At 39.3% G+C, this 26,862-nt stretch overlaps 1 long non-coding RNA gene across 1 annotated transcript; it reads left to right on the top strand.

Annotated features, from left to right (window-relative positions):
* The first annotated feature begins 1,536 nt into the window (after positions 1-1,536).
* On the top strand, positions 1,537-25,904 carry LOC134296464 (uncharacterized). Its single transcript, XR_010003213.1, has 3 exons — positions 1,537-2,638; positions 10,479-10,577; positions 25,438-25,904. It is a non-coding gene; the product is annotated as an uncharacterized LOC134296464 (long non-coding RNA).
* Positions 25,905-26,862: the final 958 nt, after the last annotated feature.

The following is a 26,862-nucleotide window of genomic DNA, read 5'->3' as shown; positions in this document are numbered from 1 at the left end:
GTCTGGAACTTAGAACACATTTTTATTCATCTAAAAGGTGTTATAGTTGAACTTGTCATTTAGTCATAAACACATAGTCAATAACAGAAAATGACAGCTAAGGACCTGATTCCTAAGCTCAAAGTGAACTTCAGATTTTCAGATACCCTGCAACTGTTAGTTAGTGTGAGTGATGCCTGGATCCATACAATGCATGGATTATTTGAGTACATCATAAATTTCCTCCAATCTAAAGGTAATATAGAAAGCTGTCCGTGGATCATTACTTCATCTAGTTCAATGTTGTGCTTTCCAGATAATAATATACTAATAATACACTTTATTTATATTCTGCTCTATCTCCCTGGAAGGACTTAGAGCAGATTACAGAACACATATGAGGCAAACAACATACAATACACAGACAGAGATAAAGGTCTTCCCCCTTTTTCATCTCTGGCGTCTGGAGGCGATGCTCAACTTCTGACCATGGAGGGGTTCTCTTGTTCCATTTTTCCATGCCCAGGAACCTGTTATCTCCCGATAACAGGTACCTGTAGATATCTCCAATTTGTTTGCTGGCATGTTTTGCATATCTGTACGGGGTGCCCTTTTATCTTCCCACCAAAGCCATTGATCTACTTGCATTGCATACTTTCGAACTGCTAGGTTAGCTGGGGCTGACAATTGGGAGCTCACCCCGACTCGCGGCTTTGAAATGCCAACCTGCAGCTAGTGGTTTAACCCACCGCATTACAGTGGCCGCTATATACAAGTTTTTCCCAATTCAATCTGAGGATGTCATAGATTGAAACTAGAATCATCTGCATAGAAATGCTCATCTGTAGCAACTGGCAACTCACTATGGTGTATCTATTCCATATTTTAGAATGGAGCTCTCCAAGGTGCTCAGCCAGTTTTGGTGATGGTTTAATTTGTATAGCTCCTATTCTACTGACAAATACTAGTTGCCACAGTCTCACACTGAATTGGATCTCTTCCCCTTAAAATAGAAAGGATAGTATTTAAAAGCTGTTGTCTGCAGAGAAAGCAATTATTTGTGGCTTCACATACCTTCGTTCCCTCATCTCCAACATAATAAATGAACCTAATCAAGCCTGTTCTCAGAGGAATAAATGATCCTTTTCCATCCTGCATCCCATTTATACAACATGACTACAACTTAACAATTTCTCAGCCCAAATCTATAAACTATAGCTTTCCAGTCAGTAGGTTTGGCTATGCAATTGGGAGCTAGATTCTTAAATCTGAACATATTTTATCTAATTTTTCATCCAAGAATGAACAAGGAACTGAAAATAAGATGTATTACTTCTGGCATACTGTGTCCATTTTTCTAGCAGAGTTGCTAACTCCCTATAGAAACCAGAAACAAAACTGTTTCTCAGTGATTAAAATTTCCCACTTAGCCATGGGAAATTAAAATATCCCCCACCCGTCTACTCCAAAACTTGCTAGATAATTTTTCATATTTGTTTTGTACTCAATTTATTTTAGTTACTATTTCAGCTATTAAAATTATATCCAGCTTTTCTTTCCAACAAAGAGATTTAGGCCAAGTAGCATAAAATTAAACAACAAACATGGTTAATTTAGCACAATATTAAATAAATGAAACAGCCCCTTTTAATTATAACCCAGCTAATATGCCAAACCTGTGTAATATAGTAATACAGATTTTAGAAACAATAAAATCTTTATTACGCAAGGCAGGCAAACAAACATTATAGTTGGATGATGTGTGCATTCTGGTACCAGTTTGCCTCCCCCGAATTATTTTCATCAGCCACCCCATGACTGTGGAATGACCTGCAGGTAGAGCTCCTACAGCTAGATCAGCCTTTGTGATCGTCCAGGAAGGGCAAGGATCTAGAAAACATGTTCACCTGTCCAACTCTTGATGGATACTGAAAACGGCAGAGTCAAAGCTACCAAATTAGACCTACCCCACCTCTCTACCCTAACTACAGCCCACACAGTGTCCCTTCGAAATATGGGAGATCTATATGTCTCATCCTGGATATCTTATCTCTCCACATAGTGAAACAATTTTATATTTACCTGGATCTCACTTTGTTGACATGAATCCCAGTTCATAGAAAGGTGATTGTGTCTAAATTGTGCTAAAATCAATATAACTCAAGAATCATGATTGCCAGTGACTTAAGTCCCATGGTCCCTATAGACAAAATGTATATAAATAAAAATGTAATGTCCATTTGTGAGGACCTCATATCTCCCAAACTATTTCACAGATTGCAACGAAATGTGTACACAACATAGCATTTGAACTGCCAAGTGTTTTAAGCTATTCATATACCTACTATGGCAAACCTGTCACACCTGAGACAGGTAAAACATACTCCTTATCAATGGCCAATCAGTCTCCACCTCCCTTAGCAATGGCCAAGCAGTCATCTCCTCCCTTAGCAACTGCTGTAGCAGATGGCTCCTTCCCTTAGCAGCAGTGCTAGCAACGGCCAAGCAGTCTCCTCCCTTTAGCAACTGGTGTGGGCGGGACTGCGCCTCCTCACCACTCAGTTTGGCTTGACAAGTTATTCGAAGCCAAGGCTCTGTGGCCTAGCTATGGAAAGGAGGGATACTGAGAGTGAAAATCTTTATTGTGGGCCCCAGCAAGGTGAGCGAGAAATACCGCTACCTATTATAGTATTATAATTGTATTACATTATTATTATACATTATTATTATACTTATTATATTATTTTTATAATATCATATTATAACTGTATTATAGTATAATTAAATAAAATAATTATATAAATATATCTGTGGAAGGTCCAGGGTGGGAGAAAGAACTCTTTTCGGCTTGAAGCAAGTGTGAATGTTGCTAGCTTGAACAGCATTGAATAGCCTTGTAGCTTCAAAGCCTGGCTTCTTTCTGCCTAAGGAACACATTCTAACATTTAGACTCCAGTCCTTTGCTTCTTCTTACATAGAGAGACACACACACACACAATTAAAAACAACTCAAGAGTTCAATATTCTTTAATGGGAATCCAGGAACTGCGGTGCATTTTAAGCGATCTAAACCCTGAGTTGGAGCTTAATGTTAAATGCCTTGATTCATCTCTATTTATTTTGTTAAGCAGTGAGCAAGCAGAAAATCTAGCAGCTGAATTGATGTGCTTGAAAGACTCCTGGCAGGCCATCCATCAGGCTTGTATTGATTATCAGTGGCACAGCACCTATTTTGCACAGTAAGCCTTTATTCTTTACTCCAAAATATCCCCAGGTAGATGTAAATTGTTGTGTTTTGTATGCTGTAAGTATAACAACATCAAAAGTAAACCTAGTCACAGAGGAAGAGTGTGAAAAGGAGAGACAGACAATAGGCAGAAAATTAAAATCATATTTAGACATAGCAGTGCAATTCAAAGTAATTGTCCACAGACTGATTTTGGTCCCCAAGTCATTGGCTGCCAGTTCTTGGTGAGTTTCCAGGAAATAAATATACTATTGTAGCCCAAGGACAAAAATATGGTTGGTTACCAGTCCTGAAAGCATTGGGGGGGGGGGGAAATACCAGTCCCCCACATCAGTAAGGTTTTTTAATCGTGTCAGAAGCGACTTGAGAACACACTATGGGTAATTTCTGATGTGAGAGGATTGGCCGTCTAAAGAGATATTGCCCAGGGGATGCCTAGATGTGTTACCATCCTGCTGGGAGGCTTCTCTAATGTCTCTGCATGGGAAACTAGAGCTGACAGACAGGAGCTCACCCCATCTCACAGATTCAAACAGCCAACCTTCAGGTCAGCAGTTCAGTAGCACAAGGGTTTAACCCACTAGTTGAAATTCATAAAGCTGTGATAAAATCATTACTTAAAAGCATTGCATATGGCTTTGGTGTATTCCTTCTGTTGTATGTAATACAAATGAAAAACCCTTATCCAAAATTTCAAATGTTCAAAAATCCAAAATTGTTCGCATAGACAAGTGAAATTGTGACACCTTTGCTTTCTGTTAGTTCAAACTTTGTTTCATACACAAAATTATTTTAAAATTATTTTATAAAATTACCTTCAGGCTAGTGTATAAAGTATATATATAAAGGTAAAGGTTTTCCCCTGACATTAAGTGTAGTCGTATCCGACTCTGGGGGTTGGTGCTCATCTCCATTTCTAAGCCGAAAAGCCAGCGTTGTCCGTAGACACCTCTAAGCTCATGTGGCCGACATGACTGCATGGAGTGCCGTTACCTTCCCACCGGAGCGGTACCTATTGATCTACTCACATTTGCATGTTTTCAAACTGCTAGGTTGGCAGAAGCTGGGGCTAACATCGGGAGCTCACCCCACTCCCTAGGTTCGAACCACCGACCTTTCGGTCAACAAGTTCAGCAGCTAAGCGGTTTAACCCCCTGCACTACTGGGGGCACCAAAAGTATATATGTAACATAAAGAATTATCTGTTTAGACTTGGGCTTATTCCCAAGATCTTTCATTCTGTGGATGCAAATATTCCAAAATCTAAAAAAAAATCCTGAGATATGAACACTTCTGAAATATGGAAGCACTTCAGAACCAAAACGTTGAACAAGGGTACTATAAAGACTGCTAAGACTAGTGATGTTTTACATAGTCCTGTTGGCACTTCAGTCTGACACATTCTAGCTGTCACTTGGACTCAGTACTTAGTCCAATACAAAATCTGTAGTCAGGTTCCCCTTGCCCCACACTACAAGCCTCCTCCCATATAACTACCCGGAGTCTAAGACACAGCCAAAGCTTTAAACTAGTACTCTAAAAAAATAGGACAGGCATACAGCTTCAGTAGACATAATAGCTAAAAAGCAAGAAAGTGTAAGAAGATCATCCTGCAAAAGTATGGAAACATCTTTTGGACAATAGTCCAATATGCACCGTAGTTCCATTCCCTCTTTCTACTTTTCTTCCTCAAGCAGCCTTACATTTATACTCCATTGTATTCAGGCCATCCTATTTACACCTCCTTTTGATATACTTTCACTGTGTGAGCAATGATGTCAAAGACCTGGTTACATTAGCCCAACACAATCGGACCTGCCTTGGGCTCCCAAATCAGGTCAATTCTTCATTGTTCGTACACAAAGCCTCATGTAAGCTGGACAAGTAACATGTTACCCAACTGCAAGTTACATAATGATAAAGGAACTTTAAAATCCCAAATTATATAACAGGAAATACGTATTTGTACATATGCTGGATGCAAAGGATTTTACTTTGCAACAATTCAGGCATGTATGCTGTGAACTTTGGATAATTATTCAATCTGAATGTTGCATCGCTTTTTTGTTTCTAGCAAGTTTAGCTAGAGTTGATGTATACAGAAACGGAATATTTTTTTTCTCAACCCTAATCACCAAATGTTGTGATTTGGCTTTATTATTCAGATCAACAAAGTGTTATGAAGTAACTGGTTGGATTTGTTTACGATCTGAACAATAAGAATCCTGTCTTGATACTGAAATATTAAAGCCAATACAGGCTAACCTTTACATTATTGCATTTTTTAAATTATCTTTATTGAAAATGTTCTTAACAAATATATAAAAAGGTGTGGGTAGAACGGGTAGGATAGGTATTAGGAAAAGGGAAGGGGGATAGGAAAGGGAAAAATGGAAACGGGAAGGCTAGTGTTTTATTGCTTTGTTACTGTTATTTGTTTGTTTTATCGGGCCAGGCCCCATGTAAGCCACCCCGGGTGGGGTATAAAAATAAAGTTGTTATTATTATTATTATTATTATTATTATTATTATTATTATTATTATTATTATTATTTAAGGGATTTTCTTGACTTCCCAATCTTCTTTGTGTAATCATCCATTTATTTATATCTATCATTCTTTAATTTGTCCTTTCCTTCTTTAATCTTATTCATGGTCCTTCAATCCTTGGTGACAGTTCTTAATTTTGGTTCATCCATCTAGTATTATTATATGCCCATATATTCTTTAAACAGTCTTCGGTCTGTTGGAATCACAGGTCTCCCTGTGTATTCCTTCAAAAGGAATGTTAGTTGATCCATATCCATTATTTCTAAAACTTTATATAGCCACTGGTATATAGTTGGTATTTCCTTTAATTTCCATTGCTTAGCATACGTCCTTCTTGTGGCTGTGGCCAAATACATAAAAAGAATATCTTATTTGAATCTAATTCAATATCCGAGTCTGTTAATCCAAGTAGAAAGTATTCCGGCTAAAATTGAATTTTTATTTTTAAAATCTCCTGACAGGCTTCTTGTATTATTTTCCAATAATGTCCAGCTTTTGTACAGGTCCACCACGTATGGTAAAAGCTTTCTTCTTGGATTTCACATTTCCAACATGTATTCTGTACATGTTTGTACATGATTCCTAATTTTTGTGGGGTCATATACCATTGATAAAACACTTTATATCAATTTTCTTTCAAGTCCATTGCATATGTATATTTCAGTTTTTTGCTCCAAATCTGTTCCCATTCATTGAATTTTATTGATCTTCCCACATTTATGAACCATTTGACCATACACTATTTTACTACTTCATTTTCAGTGGACCACTCCAGTAGCTTATTATATATAATTGTTACATTCTTCTTGTCTTTTTGGATTATTGTATCCCAAAATATGTCTTTATCATCAAAGTCTAGCTTTTTGTCTTTGTTATAATATTCTTTTAATTGCAGATATTGAAACCATGAAACGTTTTTATACTGTTGATTTATCTCCTATTGTGATTTCATGTGTAACTTTCCATCCGTCTTTTTTAATAGTTCTCTATAAATGGGCCACTTTGACCATCCTAGCAATCTCTTTTGACTAGCCTCTATTGGTGAGAGCCACATAGCATATATGATTATGTTATGTGTAAAGACAATAACATCCTGAATACCCTGCTGCATGTATTGCATTCAGGCATACAAAATTATATGTGCACTAAGCTCTTAATGCCCAATCTTGAAGTCCAATTTCTCAAAAGCTCCCTGTCTGTCTTCCTTGCTGCAGGCATGTGTTAAGAGTCTTGTCAGGAAGTTGTACTTAAGCCTGTAAATAAATTAGCTTAGCACACCCACAGCTTCAGTGCAATAGGCAAAGTTCAGCATTGTGTTTGTGAAATGACTTCTACAGTACAAAACTCTGAAAGGATCCCCATTAAAAACACTATGTTTGTGCAGTCAGTGTAAGAAATCACTGTCTCTGGCTACTGCTCTCAATTTGGCCTTAGGTACCACTCACTCAGGTCTTTAATAAGAACATGGAAGTGTGTCTCACTCCAGATTGCAAATACAAAACATATGTGTATGATGTTGTTCTGTGAAGTGCTGAAACTGTTAACCAGTTTCTCAAAGCAATGCTACCTGAAATAGATGTCATCTCCAGTTCTATCTTTCTCCAGATTATTTTAGAATCCTATAACTAGAATTGGGATCCAGAGTAGTTTCTCCAGCCATACAGCAGAGAACTCAAGAAGTAATGACTACTGATCGAGTCTCTCGTATGCAGAAATCTGAAATCCAAAAATATTCCAAATCTGAAACTTTGTGCCATCAACCTCCTACTTCTGTCTTTGGGATCTTATATGAGCAGAATCCTTACTCCCTTCCCGCTCTTCTCTTTCCCCATCAAATCTCTGACAGTGGTGGAGCAAGGGATCCTTGAGGAGACAAAGATTTGACTAGCACCCCCCCCCCCCACCCACATTCCTCATTCAATATACATCTACAGCTTTTTCAAACTGCCCCCTCTCCAAGAATCCAATATTTGAAAACCTTCTGGTCATAAACATTTTGGATAAGAGAGGCTCAACTTGTATTATAGCACTAACTGGTATAAAGTAAAGATGGGTGGGACAGCAATAACAGGTGGAATATAGGGCAGGGTCCCTATACTGTACTTTCAATAGCTGTGTAGAAGAATACATTTCAGAAGATAAGTTTGTAATCCAAGAAATATCGGCTGAAAACCACATTTAGGCACAAGCATTAAAGGTACAAGAGTCCACTTCTGTACTTTTCATTCTCTCCATTTCCTTGTTCTTTTCCCTCTTTTACATTCAGTAGTAATTAAATGTTCTTCTCACTTTAATATTCCCCATAGAATCCTGTTTGTTATAGGTTGACATTATAAAGCCATTTATACAACATACAAATTGGGGGACGCCTGGCTCAACAGCAGTACAGTAGAGTCTCACTTATCCAACATTCGCTTATCCAACGTTCTGGATTATCCAACGTATTTTTGTAGTCAATGTTTTCAATACATCATGATATTTTGGTGCTAAATTGGTAAATATAGTAATTACTATGTAGCATTGCTGTGCATTTAACTACTTTTTCTGTCAAATTTGTTGTGTAACATGATGTTTTGGTGCTTAATTTGTAAAATCATAACCTAATTTGGTGTTTAATAGGCTTCTCCTTAATCTCTCCTTATTATCCAACATATTCGCTTATCCAACGTTCTGCTGGCCCTTTTATGTTGGATAAGTGAGACTCTACTGTACGTGTGAAAAAGATCTGGGAGTCCTTGTGGACAACGTTGAACATGAGCCAACAATGTGATGTGGCTTTTATGTGATTCTATGATTTCATCAGTCATTATGTAAGATTTTTCTACAATAGACCGATGAAATCATAGAATCACATAGAAGCCACATCACATTGTTGGCTCATGTTCAGTGTTGTCCACAACGTTGTCCACAAGGATTTCAAGCATGATCACTGTTCTTCATATACATTTAATACTAAGGACTTCATTATACGTGTCTTCAGCATTGTCGTAGCACACATTCACCCCAGTTGATCCACAGAGCCCCACACCACTCATCACGATGTATGCTCACTTCCGTGGATCAACTGGGATGAAAGCATCATATGATGCTGTGCCAAGAACACCGGAGGCTTCCCGTGTTTCATTGGAAACAATGGGCCCAGGGCAGGGAGAAGCTGTGCAGCGACACTTCCCCATGTGTTATAGGCAGGGGCGGTTCAACCGCCAGTAAAACTAGGCACTTGCCTGTGGTGCCATCTTGTAGGGGGTGCCGTTGAGGTGCTCCCAGGTGCACGCGCATGCATGCTTGCATGCATGTTGAGGCGCACGCGGGAGCACCTCAACGGTGCCCCCTACAAGATGGCGCCACCTTCCGGACGGCCTGGGCCTTCCGGGTGGCGTATGCGCTCGCAACCTGCTTCAATGGGTGGAAGGAAGCTTCCTTCTGCTGGTTGCAGCGGCTGGAGAGCGCGCACGCCGCCCGGAAGGCAGGCCCACGCCGGCGTGTGCCCGGCCCGTGTGCCGGCGTGTGCGCACTCTCCGGGAGGCTGCCACGGCCTCGCCCTCAGCCTCCGCTTTCTCCTCCTCCTCCGCCTCCTCCTCAGAGGTTGTGAAGTCTGTAGGAAGCAAGAGTTTATTTATCTGTGGAATAATGTCCAGGGTGGGAGAAAGAGCTCTTGTCTCTTTGAGACTAGTGTGAATGTTGCAATTGGCCAGCTTGATTAGCATTTAATGGTCTTGCAGCTCCAAAGTCTGGCTGCTTCCTCCCTGGGGGCATCCTTGGTTGGGGGGTGTTAGTTGGCTCTGATTGCTTCCTGTCTGGATTTCCCGTTTTCAGAGTGTTGTTCTTTATTTAGGTTTTTCCTTAATCCCTCCTTATTATTCAGCATTTTCGCTTATCCAACGCTTTTATTTTTCAGTGATTGTTTTTTTTTGGGGGGGGCGCCAAAAATTCTGTTTGCCTACACTTGAAAATTATCATTGACCGCCCCTGGTTATGGGGAGGCATTAGTGTGCACAAAGCATGGTGGGGGACTTCAGGATTTCCTCCCTGCCCCGCCTATTTGCCATAGAAGCTGGCGAATCACCCCATGGGACAGCATAAATATGATTAGGCCCTGCTCTGTCTTTCCATGAGGTGCTCCTACGCCATTGTCAAATGTATGAATTCCCCCATCTTTCCCTGAACTTGCTGTATAGTCTTGTACAAATCAGAAATTCACAGCAGAGTTCAGCTGATTAATTCTGCAGACATAAGGTCTAGGCAGGCTGCGCCCGACTTCTGTCCCCATTAAATCCAAGTGCTGGAAGTCAAAGGACAGAGCAGAAGTAACAAATGGTGAAACTTTTAAAAATCCTATCTTGATCTTAAAAATTGCCACAAGTATTATTAAAATAAAATGTGTATACTTGGAACTCTACTTCCATGGATTTCATACTCATTTGTTGTTGTTTATTCATTCAGTCGCATCTGACTCTTCGTGACCTCATGGACCAACCCATGCCAGAGCTCCCTGTCAGCCATTGCCACCCCTAGCTCCTTCAAGGTCAAGCCAGTCACTTCAAGGATATCAATGGGTTTGATTATTTGTGAGTTTGAAATTCTGCCAGCTCCTGAAGTTGGGGCTGCCCATTCTCAGAAGGTGAGTGAGGGGATGCTCAGCAAGCATGGGTGCTACAAGTCTCTGTTCCACTCAGTATCTCCCTTCCTTTCCTGGGCAAAGGAGGAAGAAAAGGACCAGGGGAACACAGGAAAACATGGCACACAGAAAGAGGAGGAGGAAGATGGCATGGCCAATACTCTCCACTTTGTCCTGTTCATGGTGAGTATCTGTTCTGCCTGGCATCTCCCTTCTTTTCCTGGGTGAAGCAAAGACTCATGGTATGCAGGTAAGAGGAGAAGGCAGCCCCGTGCTGCTTCATTTACTCTGCAGAACCAGCTCTTCTTCCTCTTCATGTGTTCCATGAATGTCTGTCCTGCTCAGACACATGAAGCATTTCACATGTGTGTGCTTGTCCTTACAACAACCTCATAAGACAGGCCAGCCTTATACCTGTGGGAAGATGGATGGTCTAAAACCCAGGATGGGGACGGGGTCTAAAACACCTGGTGGAAAAGTAGCCATGGACTTCCCAGTTAGATTCCTAAATACCACATTGTACTATTGCTTCAGCCTGTATCACTTAATATTTATATATCTTTCCAGACTTGGGTTGTGTTCATTGTATATCTTTCTAGTAAGGAAGTGAACAAATAGGAATATTGTCATTGTTTAGACAGTTGGTATATATAACAGATGTAGATGTTCCTCCTCAGCAGTTCTGCCGGCACCAGTAAACAATTCCAATCAGGTACTGAGTATTAGTCAGTGCGGCACCAACCCTACTGTCTGATCTCTTCAGAAGGTCACATCAGCCAATAACTGATGTGTTTAATAACTGCTGGAGCATATACAATGCAGGTCTTGTTCAGGAGGGAATCCGCTGTACTCTACTGTTTGTTATGACAGGAACAAGGTAGAAAGAGCTGTTGATAATGTTGACACACAGATCCCATTGATGAGAGCCTGCAGTTCATTCTGAGAATGCAGAATGAAATATTCATGAGATGTATCTGTTCATATTGCTCTCCTCATGGGAAGAGATCCTGAAAAAAGCTGAGGTGGGTACCTTTGGCTCAGTTGTTTACCTGTTGGAAGCCTTACCAGCTGACTAAAAAAATAAAACTATCTTGGTGTGTCGCTTAAAAAAAATTATGTTTATGGAAAGGCATCAGACAAAAAAGACATTTTGTAACTCCTGCTTTCCTCGAACTATATACAGTAGAGTCTCACTAATCCAAGCCTCGCTTATCCGAGCTTCTGGATAATCCGTAGTCAATGTTTTCAATATAACGTGATATTTTGGTGCTAAATTCGTAAATACAGTAATTACAACATAACATTACTACGTATTGAACTACTTTTTCTGTCAAATTTGTTGTATAACATGATGTTTAGATGCTTAATGTATAAAATCATAACCTAATTTGATGTTTAATAGGCTTTTCCTTAATCCCTCCTTATTATCCAAGATATTCGCTTATCCAAGCTTCTGCCGGCCCGTTTAGCTTGGATAAGTGAGACTCTACTTTATTTCAATTGACTGGACAGATTCGCTTTTTTCACCAGCCCACTTAGAATATAGTCTTCAGGCTGGCCCTACCATTGAGCAGAGTAAGAAAAAAAATTCAAACAGAAAGTTTTGGGTATCATGAAATGTCGGCAAATTATAAATGCATTGATTTGCTATTTTATTTTTATTCTTTGTGATTGGGACTGATAGTTGAGTCTTTTTTGGTCTCACATGACAAAATAATTGGGTTGGCCTTAGTTAATATGCAGTACTTACCTAGACTTGGGAAAATACCAAAGTGTCCAGCTGAACATCACCTCCAATTCTAGCCCTAGAGGTGCTCTGATCAATTTCTTATATCCTGCATGGATGACAGAATTTGGGATTAAAAGTGATGTAGTTATCAGACTACTGAACTAGAGCCATGAAGCTGTGAAACTGTTGGGACTTGCAACCTCTGCATGCTAGAACTCACTCATAATTAGATTGCATGTTGTAACGGATCTTGCCTATCTTACAGGGTTGGTGAGTGGCCTGCTTTGCAGGGCTGGTGTACAGCCATTTTGCAGGCCTTGTGATCAGGCAGCCATTACTGTAAATGCTGTCTGATTGGGTGATGCAAGTGGGGAGGAGTTGCTTAGCAACGAGATGGGCGGAGCCAAAGTGAAAGTTGGAGCTATGCAGCAGAAGAAGAGTTCAGTTCAGTTTGGAATTCAGTCAGTTAGAGAGTTGTTTTTTGAAGTGGGAAGATATAGATGGGTTTTGGGGACAGTGGTTTTAAAAGGAAGCCTCTTTGAGGAATATAGGTAAAAACCTTCAACAAAGGAAGAGCTGAGAACTATATTGTGACTCTATAGTCTAGAGCAGGGGTCCCCAAACTAAGGCCCGGAGGCTGGATGCGGCCCTCCGAGGTCATTTACCTGGCCCCCGCCCTCAGTTTTATAATATAATATATTGTATATACATATAATATTGATAATAATATTATAATGTAATACAATATAACACTAATAATAATACCATATAATAATATTAATTATATATTCTATATTACATATAATATTACTAATAATATTACAGTATAGTGGTATAGTTCAATAAAGTAATATATAATGCTAATATTGTGCTATTCTAATAATATAATATATTGTATGTACATATAATTTGTAAGCCACTCTGAGTCCCCTTTGGGGTGAGAAGGGTGTGATACAAATGTAGTAAATAAATGCAGTAAATAAATAAATAAATACATTTTAGACTTAGGCTCACCCAAAGTCTAAAATGACTTGAAGGCACACAACAACAACAACAACCCTAATTAACTTGACTATCTCATTGGCCAGAAGCAAGAGCACACTTCCCATTGAAATCCTGATAAATGTATGTTGGTTAAAATTATTTTTATTTTTAAATATTGTAGCGTTCTTTCATTGTTGTTGTTGTTTGCACTACAAATAAGAAACGTGCAGTGTGCATCGGAATTTATTTGTATTTTTTTTTTCAAATGATAATCCGGCCCCTCAACAGTCTGAAGGATTGTGGACCGGCCCTCGGCTTAAAAAGTTTGAGGACCCCTGGTCTAGAGTGTTGGTGTTAAATCCCAGGAAAAGTGGATTTAAAAGTTGAAATTGTCCTGTTTATGTTTCCTGTGTGAAGGAACATATTTCCACAGAATCCAAGTTATAAAACCATCCTTTGTAAGAGAAGAGCCTAACTTGTTATTGAAACCGCTACGCTTCTTTACAGTTCAAATACAAATAAACAACCACTTGTTTTCCTCACATAAAGTGTCTCATGTGACTCTCTCAATATCCGGATATAGAAGAGGCTCCTGAATATAACATTGGTGGCAGTATTGGTAGAGGTAGCAAATTCAAATCCTCGATATTTTTGATGGCAGTAGAAACAAAAAGCCTCTGCAATTTTGACAATTCTGAAAAACCCTCGATATTCTAATATTTTTGAAAGTACTCCTCTATACATGTCCTCTCTATACATGTACTCTCTAGGGGTTAGACAAAGCATGCTTATGATTACAGACAGCCCTCCACATCAGATAGCATTAGGGGCACAAGAAGTCGAAGAAGAAGAAGAAGAAGAAGTCGTCGAAGAAGTCGAAGAAGAAGAAGAAGAAGAAGAAGAAGAAGGAGAAGGAGAAGGAGAAGGAGAAGGAGAAGAAGAAGAAGAAGAAGAAGAAGAAGAAGAAGAAGTCGTCGTCTACAGAACAGGAAAAAACCAGACATATTTTTTATCTAGGTGGTTTTTTAATTTAGGTTCTCCAGTGCAATTCTATGGTCAATTTCTGACAGAGGTTGACCATCAAATCATGCTGAAGAGAAGTTGTTTCTCTAAGTAACCCAGCACAACACTATGATAGGCACTGACTATAGAGTCACACGGGAGGACCTAGAGATTTCCAGAGAGGATATATGAATCAAATCTAGAAATAATCAGATTTGTGAAAGTGAAACCTACAATTGTGAATGGCTGATTGCATTTCCTGTTTGTATTTGTTTTTGCCCCCTCTCTCTTTCATGTTGGCTTTCCTTTTTCTCTGTGGTTGCACATGATCATTCTCTCACCTGTCTGTGCTTGTCCTTCGCAAAGCACACATGTGATTCAGAGTTTTCTCAGACTGACATACTCTTACATTCCTGAAACCATATGTTCAATGTGTTGTCGAAGGTTTTCATGGACAGAATCCCTGTGTTGCTGTGAGATTTCCGGACTGAATGGCCATGTTCCATACAGCCCGGAAAAAATTAAATATGGAACATGGCCATACAGCATGGAAAACTCACAGCAACCCATGTGGTAGAACTTTTCTTCTTTTTTTCTCACTGTCCATCAGGAAGATGAACCTGTGTTTTGGTGCATGAGTATTGATGAATAAATTATTATTTTATATACCATATGAAGATAAAATTTGATTTTTTTATCTGCTAGATATTGAGCTGATGGTTTGTCAAACCTTTGCTTAGCACTTTCTTCTAGACAGATCCACTAAAATCTCTCATATTTCCCAATAGAAACTCACTGGGTGGTGTTGTCGAAGGCTTTCATGGCCAGGATCACAGGGTTGTTGTATGTCTTTCAGGCTGTGTGGCCATGTTCCAGAAGTATTCTCTCCTGACATTTCGCCCACATCTATGGCAGGATGCCTCAGAGGATGCCTGCCATAGATGTGGGTGAAACGTCAGGAGAGAATACTTCTGGAACATGGCCACACAGCCCGAAAGACATACAACAATCACTGGGTGGTATTATAACTCTCATTCAAATCATCCTATTCCACAGGGTTGTGTTTGACTCTAGAAATAAAATGAGGATGGGAAGATAGTACGTACAAGCAGTTGCTGGGGGTTGGAGGTGGAATAGAAAATCTACTGATTATTTGGGGAAAATATTTTCACCTCCCTACTTTCTCTCTCCTTATCATAATTGTTTTTGAACAAATGTAGAATGATTCAGAAGTGAATGCAAGGAGAGAAGATGAAATATCACGGAGACGCAGGGAAGCGGGGAAGATAGATGGACACACATTTGCTCTCAATAATTTTGTAAGAGATGTGCATCTCTGGTAGAGATCAGCAACTGGAGAAATTTAATGCCAAAGCCAGCCTCTGAAGAGTACCAGACTGCAAATATAGTTTTTTGGGGGATCATATCCAGTCATTCAAAACCATAAACAGAAGTCCCTAGCAGTTACAATGTCATAACTGATGAACAGAATGCCATCTATCTCTATGTTTCTCTGCCCCTCTTTGTCCCTAAAGTACAAACAATGAACACAGTGATGTTACAAAGATATCATGTTAACACAAAATAGAAAACAAAAATGATAGCAATTGAAAATTACAAAATGTAGAGGATAAAGTATGAGACAGCTATAAAAATCAGAAGATGAAATTTAAGCACCATCTGAAATTAAAAATTGAAACGCTAGAGGTGACATAGGCTCCTGCCTATTTGTGTGCTAATATAAAGTACATCGATTTAAGTTAGCTGAGATGCAGTTAAATAAACACATTTTTCACATTTTCAACCTATTTTTGAAAGGCACTTTTACATTCTAGACACTTTCTCTGGACTCATATATAAACAAAACTTTTTCCTCCAGCAAGGGCCTGGCCGAGGAAGATCCGGGGAGACATCCCTCGGCAAGCCCTTGCCCTATCCGAGCAGTTCGGTTATCCGAGATTGGGCCTGCCCCTTTATCTCAGATAAGCGGGGCTCTACTGTACTTCAATATATGACTACAGCAGCAAGATTATAGGATGCACAAAGTTGGAAGGATTTGATATTACCTACTAAGGAGGGATGGTTGAAATCAACTGATTTAACAAGAATGAACAAATTACCTTGTATGATTAGAGAAAAATCACTAGAGTCATTTCTAAAAGACTGGAAACCCCTTAAATGACCTCATCACATTTGCCACCAGAATCACCACAAATCGTGACAAATCCAGTGGTGCCCAGGGGAGCGGGAAGAACCCATTGCCTCACACCCTTCATCGCCCAACTTACCCCTAACCCCACACCCCACAGGGGGAAGCGTCTGCCACCTGGCTCCCCCCGTCCCCCCCCCCCCATTGCTGCTAATGCAACATGAGAATCCACCCATGTTGCCACCAGTTTTTGCCTTTTGAGTACCACCAGAAGTGGTTCTACATTGTGGGATGGGAGCCAGCAGGCTCCATGGGGCAAATGGAGATGAATCGGCATATGTCACCGATTCTGGTCAATTTGATGAGGTCATGGGGGGGGGGGTTCACATGATAACTTTGGGATTGGACAATTGGTAAAATGAATTTAGTAAGTGTAGTGTACAATCAGGCATGTAGCCGGAGGGGCGGGGGGGAGGGGCTTCAGCCCACCCCTGAAATTCTCAGGGTGGTCCGTGAGAAGGCCTTACATTTATTATTTAAACTGTTATGTTTATTCATATCATGATCTGATCACCATGCTCAATATATCCCATATGAATGGAGGTATTGGGATAATGATACAAAAGGTTTGCTAGGGTAGATCCTCTCTCACTTAGACTCACCCCCCACTGAATCAAAATCCCAGCCCCCAGCCCCCCCCCCCCCAATCAAAATCCTGGCTATGGGCCTGTGTACAATGTAGTGTTAGAAAGAGAGGTATTAATATGTCATATGCATGCTTAAAAAGAATTCGGGAGCCACTATGTTTTTTTCTTTCTATACTTTCTGTATTTCTTTATAATTTCTTACTCGCCTATATACTTTTTTAAAAAATTACAGTAGAGTCTCACTTATCCAACATAAACAGGCCGGCAGAACGTTGGATAAGCGAAAATGTTGGATAATAAGGAGGGATTAAGGAAAAATCTATTAAACATCAAATTATATTATGATTTTACAAATTAAGCACCAAAACACCATGTTTTACAACAAATCAACAGAAAAAGCAGTTCAATACACAGTAACATTATGTAGTAATTACTGTATTTACGAATTTAGCATCAAAACATCACAATGCATTGAAAACATTGACTACAAAAACATTGGCTACTAACAAATGAACTACAAATAAACATAGAATTGCATAAAATGAACTTACAGTAACAACATTATCAGAAATTAAATGTGTAAAAAGTTCAGTCTTTGCTGTCTAGAGAAACAGCTGTGGATCCAGCAGGGAGGCAGACTGTGTTGGATAATCCAGAATGTTGGATAAGTGAAAATCTACTGTGTCTGTAAATTTTATTGTTATCTTAAAACTCCACAGCAAAAAGTATAAAAGAGAAAAGTGTAATATTAATTTTCAGATAGTTTTAAAAATATAATTGTATTTTTAGGCCAAAGAGTGTGTATCCTTTGGTGCATTCCAAGAATTCTGTGGCAGCTACCTGAGCACAGACTACATTCACAAATGATTGAAATTCCAAACTCATATTTGTGGTGCAGGAATTAATGCATGATTCACGTAACCTAAGGACCTTATTGCACATAGCCACTATTCCATGGTAATTGCGGGATCATAGACAGTGGGAACATAATGAAAATACTCAATATGAGTACCTTCGTTATCGCACTTCTCTTTATTTGCTCAATAGCATCTCTTCGTTAATCCATTATTTTGTAGTTGTACTTCTGCATACCATCATAACCATGTTTTCCTGCACTGCCAGTTAGAGTTGTGCTAGTTGGCTGGAGGGCGATCTGTTTTTGGTATCCAAATTTCGTTTGTTACTCAGATCTGTTTGTGGGAGCATCCCAAATATCAGCTAATGGAAAAATCTGTTTTTGGCTAGGCAGCCAAAAGCTCCTGGAAGATCTGGCTCATTGGCAGCAATGGGGAACTTATGAGACTCCCTTTCCATTCCTTTGCTCCCTCCCTCCCTCTCTTTCTTTCTTTCTTTCTTTCTTTCTTTCTTTCTTTCTTTCTTTCTTTCTTTCTTTCCTTGGAGCTTGGTTTTGAGCAACAGGGTTAAGGAAGAGAGCAAGAGAACTGAGAGCAATGGAGGTGCTTGTCCCATTAAATAGACATAGCTTGCATAAGACACGTCATGGCGTTCTTCGATTCTGATTTTCCCAACAGGCAGGGCTCACACATAGCAGCCTCTTCGCGTATCATGTGATGCCAAATAAGAAAGGAGGAACATGACTGGCTGCCGCATGGTCCATTCCATCCTTTGCCATTTTGGCCAGCCAAACAAGCTGGATTGGCTGAAGGGAACCAACCAAATCGAATCCGTGTACAAGCCTACTGCCAGTATTCTGGATTTTTTTTCCAACTTTTCAGTTTCAGCAAGGTTAACAAAAAAAGTTAAGAAAAGGTTAACAAAAAGGGCAACTATAACTGAAAAATATTAAATAAATACAAAACAGAAAAACAAGGAGGAGAAGGGGAGAGGAAGAGTATCCCATTTCCTGATATCACTTTGCAGCTCACATGCCAGCATAGAAGTAGAATGGATCATCACACCAGATAAGTGTAGTATTGCAAATTGTTGACAGCTTGATCACAGAGAGGAGAGAGATTGATAGAGACATATCCATGGTGTTGTGTGATAAGGACCTTTGCCAGTTTGCCTGCCTCGTGTAATAAAGTCCTAAGAACAGAGACTTGGGTTTAAATAATACTGAGCTACAGTGTTCACTAGACAATTTAGGGCCAATCACCATCTCTTAGCCTGCCAATCTACCACACAAAACTATGACGATAAGGAGGGAAACAACGTATAATGATATAGATTCTTTGAAGGAAAGAAGAACCAATTAAAATATAATTAAAAGTGTCAGACTTCTGAGTGATGAACACTGGAGCAGGAACGAGTAGTGAAAAATAAATGACCAATGTTTTACAGGAGGCCAAGCTAAGCTTCCATTTCTCGAAACTCAAAATTCATAAGAGTATGTTTTGCTCACTCTCTTGTCTTGTGACCTTTTGCTCAAGAGTCTTTCTTCATACCTATCTTAATCATTCTCCGTTTGGTTCCCCCTCTCTCTTTTTTAATCTGGGCTTTTCTGTTCTTAATGATGTTGGTGTTATTACATTTATCTTTAAATTATGCATGAAGCCTTTCAAAAAATTGTAACGGAAGAGCCTGAATATTTCATACAGGGTCTAAATGTTTCATGCCTGCTTACAAAGTTAGATTAACAAGGAGAACTCAGTTGTTTTGGTAGGCAGAACACCCACGCAGGAGGCAGAGTTCTTCCTTGCATTTCATTAGCCATTTCTCACCCCTCTCCATGCTCTTTTTCACAAGAAGAAATCCACAGGTAGAGAGTGACATCAGTTTGTTATGCCCACCTTTCAAAATTCAGAGTTCTATATCCTTGAAGGAAATTTGAGAAAGAGGTAAAAGAATGGAATGATTCAGGAGGAAAGCACAATAGAAATATACGCTCCACTAGTGACCTCATTACATCAGAATCAAATCCTATTGTTTTCAGAATGACTTATAGCACAATCCTAAAAGATCTCATGGTAAGATAAAGGTTTTCCCCTGATATTGAGTCTAGTCGTGTCCAACTCTGGGGGTTGGTGCTCATCTCCATTTCTAAGCCAAAGCGCTGGCGTTGTCCATAGACACCTCCAAGGTCATGTGGCCAGCATGACTGCATGGAGTGCCACTATCTTCCCACTGGAGCAGTACCTATTGGTCTACTCACATTTACATGTTTTCGAACTGCTAGGTTGGCAGAAGCTGGAGCTGACAGTGGGAGCTCACTCCACACCAACCTTTTGATCAGCAAATTCAGCAACTCAGTGGTTTAACCCACTGTGCCACCGGGGGTTCCGGTGATTGGAGAATACCAAAATTATAGGTTTTCTGCCACTTTCAAAGTTCAGAGCAAGAAAAAGATCTGGGGAAAGTTCAAGTTTTGGTCCACAACTTCCATAATTCCCCATCTATCATTTTGGATACTGCATTCTAATCCGTGGTAAGGCCAATTGGGGCGCTTCTGGGTGTAATCGTCCAAAAAGGAAAAAAATATATCAAGATATGGGCAACCCATGTCTCCTCTTGGCACACAAGACAACACCTGCTGAACTCTCCTACTCCACCATTAAAAATATAGGAGGGGCCAGTCTTATATTTCAGTTAGCAATCCAGACTAGTCCTTCATGCTATAGGGGAATGACATAAAATAAAGGAGTAAACATCCTATTCTTATAGGGAGTCATTAGACTATAAATTATTTGTTCTTTAAGAAAGTTATAGCAAAGGGACAGTGTCTGAAGTCATCATATGTATCACTTGTGGCCAAATATGATTGACTTCCAAGGATAGAGTCTTGGCAGTGGCTCCATAAGTGGCTGTGGAGACCAATTCTGGATCCATATGGCCTTTCACATTGAGACTATAGATTTCCAGATGGAAAAAAATTGCTTGATGAACCTTTCTCTTGGCATGTTTCTCCCTTTTGCCCTCTATTCATGCCTCTTCAAAATCCATAGCACCATTGGTAACAACTGATCTCCAGTTAAAACCTTAGAAGTATGAAGTATGTCTGAAGTATGGGGCATTTAATAATTAATTTTACTATTACAGTAGAGTCTCACTTATCCAACATAAACGGGCCGGCAGAATGTTGGATAAGTGAATATGTTGGATAATAAGGAGGGATTAAGGAAAAGCCTATTACACATCAAATTAGGTTATGATTTTACAAATTAAGCACCAAAACATCATGTTTAACAACAAATTTGACAAAAAGTAGTTCAATACTCAGTAATGCTATGTAGTAATTACTGTATTTGCAAATTTAGCACCAAAATATCACGATGTATTGAAAACATTGACTACAAAAATGTGTTGGATAATCCAGAACGTTGGATAAACAAGTGTTGGATAAGTGAGACTCTACTGTACTCCAAATTGATACAAGATTAATTAACACAGTATATAATTTGTCGGTGTGGATATTTTCTAGATTAGCAAAATTTCTCACTTTCCTGACAATTCAGCATCATTAGAGGAAAAATGTGGAAATAGAATATTTTCAAATAAGTTCTGAACCTAGCTTTTGGTAAATAAAATATAGACTTCGTCATGAGCTATTATTATTCAAGCAGAGATATCTGGCTGAATTCCAGAGAATTACTTGGAAGATTTACTACTTCAAGAATTCAGTTCTTGCCAAGCAATTTTATGTTAATTGTCAAGGTGATGACTAATCTTTCAGTTGAGCTGGTTAGCTCAGTGAGCATTTACTTATTTTTACCAAGTTTTGAGAAGTGAAGCATTATCATCAGTTCCACCACTATTACCCATTTTTCTACTAACCATTTGGGTGTTTTCCTAGTGGGATTCTTGGTTTGGCAAGATTCAGGAGCCGGTTCATGTTATCTTACATAACCGGAGCAAGGAATGAAGAGGGAAGCCATATCACTAGGACTACCGTGACATTAGATTAATCAGCTCATCTTTTTATTAGGAAGCACTGAATTGAGCAGCAGACTTTAACATTTTATGACAGCTCAATTTTAAAAGAAGCATTTAATCTTCATATATTAGGAAGGGCATACATTTCCTAAGATGGTGCCTACTACAATATCTTAAATATGTATTACACACTTTCTAAAAACATACTACAATATTAACAAGGTTCTGTTTGGGCACAGAGAACACAATAGCATTTAGGAACACAAGAAGCATCTAGTTCAATGGTTCTCAACCTGTGGATCCCCAGGTGTTTTGGTCTACAACTCACAGAAATCCCAGCCAGTTTACCAGATGTTAGGATTTCTGGGTGTTGAAACCCAAAACATCTGGGGACTCACAGGTTGAGAACCACTGATCTAGTTGGTGTGGTCTTCATTATTGGCAGCAAACCCAGGTTTTTAATTATTATTATTATTATTATTATTATTATTATTATTATTATTATTATTATTATTTTATTTTTATACCCCACCCCATCTCCCTGAAGGGACTCAGGGCGGCTTAGATGGGGCCAAGATTTTACACCAAAGTCCTTCCCAGCTCTACTTGGAGATGCCAGGAATTGAACCTAGGACTTCCTGCATAAAAACAGGTGCTCTACCATTGAGCTGTGGTCCCTTTTCCATTCATGGTAATAAACTCAGCTTCCACCTTTGGGTTTCTATGTTAAAAGAATATACTGTGAGTAGGCCTGTAGCCAATGGGGGGGGGGGGTTAGGGGTTCAACCCCCCACATCCCAGAAAAAAAACAGGTTTTAAAAAACCTGGTTTACTCATGAATTTTAATTGATTAACCAAATCCCCAGTAGTGTCCACTGAAGGTTATCTGTTTTGAGTGTCCACTGAAGTTTATCAATAGAGTCCGATTTCTAAATTATGTTGTGTTATGGAACTAGTCTTCATGATTCACTAAAAAAAGTTTCAACCCCCTCCCCTGAATTTTTTTTCTAGCTATGTTCCTGACTACTTTTTAAAAATAGCTATTGTCTAACCCACTGCTTCTTAAACTGTGGGCCCTGATCCCAAATTAGGTTGCCTGCTTAACTCAATGTTGGAGTCCCCCCAAAATTGGTACAGTAGAGTCTCACTTATCCAAGCTAAACGGGCCGGCAGAAGCTTGGATAAGCAAATATCTTGGATAACAAGGAGGGATTAAGGAAAAGCCTATTAACATCAAATTAGGTTATGATTTTACAAATTAAGCACCAAAACATCATGTTATACAACAAATTTGACAGAAAAAGTAGTTCAATACGCAGTAATGTTATGTTGTAATTACTGTATTTACGAATTTAGCACCAAAATATCATGATATATTGAAAACATTGACTACAAAAATGGCTTGGATTATCCAGAGGCTTGGATAAGCGAGGCTTGGATAAGTGAGACTCTACTGTAATGCCACCTAATGGCTATTTTATACATTTACATGAATCTGTTGTGCAGTGTTTACAATGCATGCTGCAGATGATGTTTCAGCTGTACTTCACAAAAAGGAAACTCAACCTGTTCAGCAGGCTTTGCAAATGTTGATTTGTCGTCAGAAAATGTTTGATTTTTATACCTATTTTTTATACTTATATAATCAAGGTCAGATAAACATTTCTCAGGCCAAAGGAGGTCACAAGTGAAAAAGTTTAAGATACCCTGGTCTAGTTCCTATGTATTATGTGGATTGCACTCAGTAGCAAAAGCAGGAGTGGGCAATTGCACATGTGGAATCGAAGTCACCTTTCCTCCATGTGTTTGCCTGGACAACATTGCTCCCATTTGGGTGGATTTTAGCTCATCTGTGTGTTTTGAAGGGGGAGGTGGAAGATTGGAAAGCAAATGTTGCATCTTTAGGCAGTTTGAGGAGATTTAGGGTCAAAATTACCATCAAAATTGCCTCTGTTTAAAAACGTGGGGGTCTGCCATCTTTGAGGTACTGCTGAGAAGCCCCAAGAGGTACACTTACTTAAGAGTTTATGGGCCACATTTTTTTTCTTGTGTTTCCCTCCAAAATCTCCTATATTAGAGGGATATATAAGAAAAATACAGAAAATTCTAGACATGAAACTAGAACTACAACCAAAATACTTCCTTCTAGGAATGATAGAAATAGAGATAGATAAAAGTAGATATAGACTATTCTGCTACTTGACGACAGTAGCCAGAATTGTGTACGCGAGGAAATAGAGAATGAAAGAAACTCCTACTTCAGAAGAATGAATATCCAAATTAATAGATATTATGAACAGGGATCATCTAACCCACTTACAATCCAAACATTCTAAGGGACAAGGGAGAAAAAGTATGGACTGGTCACCATTATGTAATTACTTGAGACAAGAAAAAAATGCAGTTGAAAATAAAACCAAAATAACAATCAAGAAAATATCTATATGGTAACTAAAAAGGAAAAAAAGATAAGGGGACAGTAGAGAAAGAGAAATTAAAAGAAGAAAACCATCATGGAGATGACGAAGTCTAAACCTCCTACTGAATACCCTATCCCTAACTTCCAAACCCTTTTGAATAATCGGGTTATGTATAGATGTTCTCTTTTTTCTTCTTCTCTTTTTGTAGCATTATCCCCTCCCTTTATCCCACTCCCCAATCAATATCTTTCTATATTTTATCTTATCATGATATTCATAAAAGACTCAATAAAAAACTATTTTTAAAAAAGAGTTTAAGGGCCACACAAGAACTAAAACAGTTAATAAACAAAAAAATCTGAAAACTGGAAAACAAAACAGCATTCCTTAATGTGAATTAAAGGGACACTACAGTTTGATTAAGGAACCATTTGTTGAATAACTGGCAAACCTATCCACCTCCTGGTAGATAAAGTTGTGTGGCGCCATGGAATGTTTTTAACGGTTTGACAATGCATGCAGACCAGCAGATGATTACTTCTTCATATATTCAAAAAAAGAGTAATACAAGTAAAAAAAATGCAAAATTCAAACTTTACTCTTGTGCAATAGAGTTCATGGAAAAAACAGAAACTTCTACACAAACATTCTAGCAATAATACAGTCACAGTTCCTCTGGAGGATCAAACTCACATACTGTCCTTACATTTAATTCATGCAGTGCTCTCCATCAGAAAATACATCTTCTCCCAATCTAGTTCATGGAGATGAGCATGGAAGACAAACTTGCCAGCATCAAATAGGCTGCAAGCCAGGAGCTTATGCCGAGTAAGCTCAGAGGCAAATATTCAGTAAGCCCAAAAACATACAACAAATTCTCCACAGTTATACCTCTTTGGAAGTGTGTTGACTTTAATAACTCCAATTACTCAGCCTGTAGAGTGTAATCAACTAGGGTGAGTCTAGTTGACTCACACACACGGTAGTGATCCCACAGGAACTTAACCATGTGCCTTAATACCACTCCTTGTGTTAAGAAGGAAAAAAAACTTATTCCGTGTTACATTCAAATATGCTTATGTTATTCAGGACCTCTGAACACTTAACGGCTTTCAATAGCTTGTACCAACTGAAACGTCTCCTCTGAATTTCTTAAACTTTCTTGCTAATTGGGGCTTATTGTGCTTTTGTTTTCTTGCATACATTGCAATCTAGAAATCTCTTGCAATCTTTCAAGTTAATGCCTTCACTGAAATATTGCATTTTGTATTTTACTTTGAAGCTCGGATGACCCAAACAATTACCGTCCGGTCAGCCTCACGTCGATACCAGGCAAGATTCTGGAAAAGATCATTATGGAAGTGGTCTGCAAACACTTAGAAACAAATGCAGTCATTGCAAATAGTCAACACGGATTTACCAAAAACAAGTAATGCCAGACTAATCTGATCTCTTTTTTCGATAGAGTTACGAGTTGGGTCGATACAGGGAATGCTGTGGATGTAGCCTACCTGGATTTCAGTAAGGCCTTCAACAAAGTCCCCCACGACCTTCTGGCAAACAAATTAGTAAAATGTGGGCTAGACAAAACTACAGTTAGGTGGATCTGTAATTGGCTAAGCGAACGAACCCACAGGGTGCTCACCAATGCGTCGTCTTTATCTTGGAAAGAAGTCACGAGTGGAGTGCCGCAGTGCTGGACCCGGTTTTGTTCAACATCTTTATTCACGACTTAGACGAAGGGTTAGAAGGCAAAGATACAGAATGGGGGATGCCTGGCTTGACAGCAGTGTGTGCGAAAAAGACCTTGGAGTCCTCGTGGACAACAAGTTAAACATGAGCCAACAATGTGATGCAGCAGCTAAAAAAGCCAACGGGATTCTGGCCTGCATCAATAGGGGAATAGCGTCTAGATCCAGGGAAGTCATGCTGACTTTTGTTGGTTTAAGATGCCTGCCTATGTAATAATAGACCCACTGATCTGCCCTTTTATTGTCACTATTGTCATTTATAGTACCTCATTGACTATGTCAATTATGTAACTATCTCCTCCTGATTTGACACATTCACCTTTCGGCCCAGACTTGTGTCTGATATACCTGTTTTTACATTTCATCTTGTAAGATTGTCCTTTTCGATTGTTTTACCGATATTGTTGATTTCTTGTTGTAAATTTGTGTTTTTGTTTTGATTTTATATTGTGATGTTGGGCAAGGCCCCATGTGAGCCACCCCGAGTCCCTTCGGGGAGATGGGGCGGGGTACAAGAATAAATTATTATTATTATTATTATTATTATTATTATTATTATTATTATTATTATTACCCCTCTATTCTGCCTTGGTCAGACCACACTTAGAATACTGTGTCCAATTCTGGGCACCGCAGTTGAAGGGAGATGTTGACAAGCTGGAAAGTGTCCAGAGGAGGGCAACTAAAATGATCAAAGGTCTGGAGAACAAGCCCTATGAGAAGCGGCTTACAGAGATGGGCATGTTTAGCCTGCAGAAGAGAAGGCTGAGAGGAGACATGATAGCCATATACAAATATGTGAAGGGAAGTCATAGGGAGGAGGGAGCAAGTTTGTTTTCTGCTGCCCTGCAGACTAGGACGCAGAACAATGGCTTCAAACTACAGGAAAGGAGATTCCACCTGAACATCAGGAAGAACTTCCTCACTGTGAGGGCTGTTCGGCAGTGGAACTCTCT

This window comes from Anolis carolinensis, chromosome 2 (genome assembly GCF_035594765.1).
Source record: "Anolis carolinensis isolate JA03-04 chromosome 2, rAnoCar3.1.pri, whole genome shotgun sequence".
Taxonomy (NCBI): domain Eukaryota; kingdom Metazoa; phylum Chordata; class Lepidosauria; order Squamata; family Dactyloidae; genus Anolis; species Anolis carolinensis.
This window is presented reverse-complemented; position numbering and strand designations above follow the sequence as displayed.